Raw genomic sequence first — 7,409 nt, 5'->3', positions numbered from 1 at the left:
GTGTGATTGACTTCATTACACAAAAACAAGACTAAAATTCTAGAGAGCGAGTTCTGACTCCTGGGCGTTCCTAATGACGATGATCTTATTTGAAAGTTAGTTAGCTAATCTAGCTAGTTAGTTAATGTAGCAAGCTAGTTAGCCATCTAGCAAGCTACTTGTTTTCAAAGTGCCATCAAATAACTACTCATGAAGCCAATGTTTTTAAGTTAGTTAGCTAAGTTAGCCAGCTAGTTAGCTACCTTGGCTAGATAGTAAGATAATGTAGTTAGCTAACTAGCAAGCTAAACCACATGTGCAGTCTTAGGTTCTAGGGAGTTATCCATCTCAAAGAGCTGACTAGGTAATTTGTGGGTTTATTTGACAATGTATCCAGCCACTAATATGTCAAAAAAATATAATACCACAGCTAGCTAGTTAATTGTTGTGGTTATCTATCTTGCTTAAGGGGCACTTAACAGAAATCAACAGATTTATGTCTTTGTTTGTTGATTTACAGGTGTTTTTTCTAGGTAGGCTAATCAAACGCAAAACAACCAAGCACAACCAGATCTCCCCCGATCACCTTTCCCCGGTGCCACTCCTAACCATAGCATTCCCAAAAAATAACAAACAAACATTACAGGTGTACACAAAGATGAGTGATTACACTAAATCAATTGAGATAACCTTACCTCATTGCTTATCAGAGTTTTTCTTATTATTACAAAACATTGTAAGGACAGCTTCATCAACATTCATATGTCATCAACATAATAATTCTGCTCACATCCAAACTTGTCCTGGCTTGTTAGTTGCTACTGCTTTGCTTGATTTGGCAGTACCAAAATTTGCATAGGGAAAAGAGTGTTAAAATAAATAGCTGCAAAAAAAGTAATTACCGGTTGGATTTATTTTACTTTTGCACTCGAGGTGTTGAATGTAATAAAAATGTGGAGATTAATTAGGTGTTATTGTGTCAGAAACAACCAGAAAGTGCTTCTGTCTTCACCTCGTGGTCGGAGGCAGCCGAGCAGAGTTAGTGTCAGGAACCCCCCGCTGTGCACCTGGGCTCGGTAGCTCCTCGGCTGTTTGACTTGGCCACTGCAAAACACAGCTGCGAACTAAATGGTGGAAACAGACCAATACTTATTTACATTTTTAGATTCTGTAGGGAAATAATCCATTTCCAAAGTAAATCACAGTGGAATGTTTTAAAATACTGAAAATATTAAAATAACCAGAGGTCCTGAGGTTTGCTGCTCACCTGAAGAACAGAGCAACATAGAAACAGACATGTTTGTCTTGATTAGGTCTTCATAATAATTGAAGTTTAAAAAATGATGGCGCTCTTAACAGATTTCTCTGGCAATTTGAATCACCTTCTCTCTTCTTCTTCCTCCTCATGGCATGGCTTTTATTACACAAGTGGCAGGTGAATGGAAGGTAATTGACCAAAGAAATTGACAGCAAGATGAAAGGAAATGAAGAAGACAGTGGGATAAAGTTTGCTAGCACTAAAGCCAACACAGTTGAGTTCTGCCGTTAAAGGGCAGTTTTTCCTTGCTGCTGATACTTTGCTAAAAGTTCCCAAGGGCTTTGCTCATGGGCTTTTTAAATAATATAACAAAGAGTACAGTCTAGATCTGCTCTTTTTGTAAAGTGTCTTGAGCTAGCATTTGTTATGAATTGATGTTGTACAAATAAATATTGAATTATTTACATATTTCCAACAAGGGGACTCTGATCCCTGGAACGTAAGTTTCATGTCAATATCTGTCGCAGACTTCTGAATTATTGCTGGGTCCACATCAGGTTTTTTGAAGAATCTCATGGACAAAAACACGAAAAATCAACAGTAACAAACGGAATAAACAATGTTATATTGGAAAAATAAGCTTTCTATGATTTGTATGTTGGTCAAGTGTTCCTCCAGACAAATGTTTACATCTTTACAAGTAAGGACAATACAAAGATCTGAGCTAACATTAAGGGAATCAATTACTTCCTACAGGAATAGGTCAACAATTTCTTGACTTTCTGCTGCGCTTGCTCTGTTGGCTGTTTTTATTATTAATTGAAACCACCTCAGAGGATGTCTTTTTATCCTTTGTTCAGATTCTTAGACTGATCTTTAGTCTGACTCGTTCCCACCCTGTTCCTGGCCTGTTTCACTGAATCTGCTGGTCTTCAATGAGGTCTGCACAATAAACCCGATGTCTGGCCGCCCTTCCACTTGGTTAAACATATAAAATATTTAAATATGCATCGGCCCGTCACACTCCTATTCCTGATGTTAACTGAGCTGTAATTACTTTTGGCAACTCATTAAGTATAATTTTACAGTGTTGTTAAATCACAAAGAGAAAAAAATATTTATCTTCTGCTTTATCTACAGGTTTTTACAAATTTGGCATGTTTATATGTACCTATGATTAATTTCCCCCCTCAAAGTTGCACACAGTGAAACCAAATCCTCTGCACGGCATAGTTGTTTGGCGCATAAATAAGCCACATTTCATGTAGATTTTTGACTTACAAGAGGTCCCTGTAAGAGTTTTGGAGCTGTAACTGTTTGAAAAAGGACCTGCAGCTTGCCAGAAAGGTTGGAGGCAGGACAACTGGCACTGAGGGATGCAGTCTGGAAGAACAGGCCTGTGGCAGATCAGTCCAGCAAAAACCTTTTCAATCATTTGTGTGATTTTAACCCTGGAAAAGAAACATGACCTGATTTAATAAGCCACCACAACTGACAGATAGCTCCTAGGGGGATTCTCTCTGTCAAAATGAGTCCAAAAGGCAACAAATATGTGAAAAAGATTGTCTCGTATGATGACTGATACACGTTATTGTCCATCTGTCATGTTTTTGTTGTTTTCTGGGATACAATTTGTCCCGCAGTTGTCAAAAGTAACCACATTGGAAGGGCTGATTCAGATATAGAGAAGCACTGGACTAATCTTTTAAGCCGTAAAAAAGATGATTCAATATGATGTAGTCAATTTTCCTGAGTTCAACTTTATGTATTTTTACTTAACTTGAGTATTATCATGTCATACTTCTTCAAACTGCTGCTCATAGACAGTTCTCTGACATCTAGTTATTTTCCTTAAAAGTTAAGATGATTTATTATATTTCAGAGTGCTATGAGTGATGCATGTAGTCCTCCTTTCTTATGTGTATGGTTCTGTTACAGTAGGGGCTTCAGGCTTCATCTTGAGATATGAAAATAGGATTTTAAAAAGTCAAGTGGACATTGAAAATTATGCCATTAATTTAAATATACAGTATATTATCAGACAAAGAGACCAATTTCTGTAAAATTTAGAAATTTACATTACATTTTCTGTTTCTTCCTGATGGCTGAGGAGAAAATTACTTGCCGGTATGTGGCAGGACCTGTTCAGTAGTTGGTTAAGTATATGAGCATGAGGTCATGACAGAAAGGAACCCACTTTTTGTTTGGCCTGAGATCAAGCAGGAGAGTGCAGTCGCTGCCCCGAGCTGCAGCTCTGTGGGCAAAACATAGCACTTTGTTCATCTGTCCCAGAGCCAAGGGGACACATTTTTCAATAGAAACTCATTTGTTTCAACTGAGCCAGCCGAGTGAAGGCTGATGTTGTCTTTTATGAGGCAGCTGCAGCTCATATTCTCATAGAAATAATGGGATTTTCTTCACAGAGCCTGAAATTTGAATGAGTAAGAGAGGGAGAGGGCTGGAAGTTACCCGTACTACTGCAGTGATGTCATTTTAACCATTGGTGTGTGTGTGTGTGTGTGTGTGTGTGTGTGTGTGTGTGTGTGTGTGTGTGTGTGTGTGTGTGTGTGTGTGTGTGTGTGTGTGTGTGTGTGTGTGTGTGTGTGTGTGTGTATTAACTGTATTTAAAAAAATGTTTAATGGGAAGGCAGGAGATCGGACCTTTGCTGTATTTTCTATTGACTCTCTGTCCAAAAGCAGAACTGTGTCTTTCTTTTACCAGAACATTTGTCAGACCAAACCACCAAACTGTTAGCGGTTTGGAAACTTGGTTAAGCTGAAAGGAAACTCCTTAGGGCTTGTTTTGTTTTTCTTTTTTTTTTTTTCTTTTTTACTGACTAAAGGAACATTTTTCTTGAAGCCCTATGAAGAGGTTGGGCCTTTTATGGTCCTACTTTACAGAAAGTCAAACAACAAACTCAAGAGATTTATTATTAAAGAAATATAACCTTAAATCTTGCATGTGTTTGGGTGGCCCACAAACAGCTTTTTGTTTATCTTCTTGTGCTTGTGGCCTTTATGAGTTTCCTCATATAGGCCTACATCTGTTTCGTACATAACTTCTAGTCTTGTGATGCTGAGAAAGAATGTTTCCTTAAGCTACTTGTTGCAAATTTGCTAGGTTTTCTGTTAAAATACTGAGTAATGCAAATGTCCCTTTATGTTTTTGATATTTTGGGGAAATGTACTTTTTCCCTCTAATAAGGATGTAAATATTGATATCCCTCTAAAGTCCCTTTCAAGCTAGGAAACAATCTTGGTTTAGCTCTCTGGATTTTTTTATAGACTCAAATATCCTTACATACATTTTTTTAAATAAAATTTAAATGTGTTTAATCTTCAGAGATGGCAGGCAAACTTTCCTCCTGCCTTCATGCTAAGCTAAGCTAAGCTTAAATAAACTAGGCTAACTGAATACTGGCTGTAGCTTTAAGAAGAGATATCCATTTGGTCTTTGATACATCTCTTCTACACTCCTCAGACAGCAAATAGGTGCTACTATACTATAGTTTTAGGTGTGCTAAAGGCCCTGATAACATGATTTTCCAGCATTAGTGCTAACTGTTACCACTCCTGTCTGAAGCCTCAAATTTAAGAAAGTTTATTCTATTTTTTGTTTTTATCTCATTCTGGGCAAAAAACAAAAAACTAATTGAAATTTTTCCCACAATGTTAGAAAATTAAATACCGGTATGTAAAGAACCCAGCCGGTGCATATTTAAATATTTTATGTAAAGAATTATACAAATGCTAATTACCTTCAATGGTTTACTCTCTGCTGAGATTCACATTATTTAATATCAGCCCAGAGGAAACAAACCCATCCAGACTGCAATCATCACTTCTTTTGTATTTTACTAAATAAATGAGGTTTTGGTTTCATCCTCGTTTTTATTCTGTTGTTGAGTGGATGCTTTCAATAAGCCACAAGGCCTGATTGCTAACAGGATGGCCCTTGCACTCACTCTCTTCTGCCTTTCAGTCTCTCTGTGGTGCACAACAGAAACCACAAAATGACGATAAAAAACAGTGCTGCTCCAGCTCCTTAACTCTTCACCTAAAACTCTCCACTCAAGCATCTCCAGCACACAACCAGCATGTTTCACGGTTTGGCTGCTGGATTTACAGGTTACTAATACGAATGATCCCCGTTCATAATCAATTTAATAACAGATTCTGCACATCATTGTATAAATAAATGTCAATCATCCATTCTTGGATCTTCTTTGTATCCAGCTCTGGTCTCCTTGCGTGGCTTGCGGGGGGGTTACAGACCTCAATCCTGTATCCAAGTCTGAATGATGACCTCATTGGTCTAGCAGCTGCCATCAGCATTCTTGCAGGAGTTAATAGGAACAATATGCAGCCTCTGGAAAGAACTGCCACTTTATTTCTCTTTCTTTTTGTGTCCCCACAATTTGACTGTGAGAGAGAACTTATATGTTTTATTTCCTTCATTATGTTTTCCTTTTTACAGAAACCACAACCATTACCTCATTTAAAAGGGCACAGAAACCTGGAATGCCATTCTTTATTTTGAAGAGCTGATTAATGGGTTTTGAGGATCAATATTTTCAACTCACAAAGAATTACTAGTGGAGTGTGTGGTTCCTCAGAACTTGCAAAATCTTTCAGCTCAATCTTTGTCATCGTTTGAACTACGGGATAGATGGCTAAAGCCTCCACATCAAACCAAAAAAAAGAAGAAATAAAGGAACAGCTTTTAAAGGTCCCATATTATGCTTTTTCTGGTTTTATATGCTCTTTTGTGTGTTTTCCAAGTGTCCTGTGCATGTTTAGGCACATCTATGTGCAAACATTCGGGGAAACGCGGCTTCTCCTACGTCCTCCTGTTAGCTGTAGCATTAGCCGCATGTAACGCTCGGTCCTAGCCCCCCTCGATAAAAATTTGTCAGTGTGACGTCATTGTCATTACAAAAGTAGTGACATAGATTAAATATATGAACCCCAAAAAGGGCATAATATGGGCTCTTTAAAACTTAAAAATCCTTGCTGGTTGTGAGCAAAAAGACAAAAACTATATCCAGGCCAAATGTAGAATTTAGCTGACATTAGGTTTTTAATAGAACTGTGTAGGTGTAGTTTGATCAGATCTTATTGAGAGTTACCAACCAGCTAACTAACCCGCTAACCAACCAAACAACCAACCAACCATTTAGCTAACTAACTAACCAGCCAACCAACTAACCAGCAAACCAACCAGCAAACTAACCAGCAAACAAACCAACCAACTAACCAGCAAACCAACTCACCAACCAACCAACCAACCAACCAGCTAACTAACAAACATGTTTGCATGTAAAAGTTGTGACACAGGTGAGTATCAGGAGTGATACCTGTACTAAACTGAGTTAAATTGCCTGAATTGAAATTGAAGGGTTTTCTCAGTGTAGCAAAATGCTTCACTTGCTTCAGTCATAACATTGAAAATCTGGGGCTATATATATTTCTCTGTTGTCTCTTTTAACTGCTGCTCTGCTCTCGGCTCATATATTGTTGGAGCGAAATCTATTTATTTTGGCTTACAGCTCTGTGTGTGTGTGTGTGTTTTTTTTTACGATACTCTGTGCATCCAATCTGATATCCCTCTGTGTGTGTTTTCTGCGGTTGGACGTGTACTGGAATGTCTTGTGTAATGTGTGAACCATATGACAGTTATTTATCATACGGCTGTACGCTCACCCACTATCTGGGCTTTGAATCAGACCACAGTATGAGCAGGGGCGAGAGGATGAAATCCAGCTGATGCTACAATCACAACTTTCTGTGTGGTACTTAAGAGAAAACAGCAGCTTTGGGACACACCACTTGTAAAATGTTTTACTTGTAGCAGTGGGTTGGTGTCTCTCCACTACTTTTGGCAACAACTATTTAATGGATTGTCGTGAAACTTTTAGAAGACATTCCTGGTTCATAGAGGATAATCCAACTGACTGTACTTGATTTTTCTGGAAGCACCAACTTGACAATGACATCTGTTTCTGCTAAAATATTAAAATAACAATTGAATGGGTTGCCTTGCCAAAACATGCAAAACAAGCAAACAAAACAAAACACTCATATGAACATGTTACCAAGGTGAAGTTGTTGTCTCAACTAGGAATAGAATAGAATATATTAAATTAAATTATTTAAGTTTTTTGATTTTGTA

This window comes from Labrus bergylta, chromosome 5, assembly GCF_963930695.1.
Source record: "Labrus bergylta chromosome 5, fLabBer1.1, whole genome shotgun sequence".
NCBI classification, from domain to species: domain Eukaryota; kingdom Metazoa; phylum Chordata; class Actinopteri; order Labriformes; family Labridae; genus Labrus; species Labrus bergylta.
Note: the sequence above shows the minus strand (reverse complement) of the source record.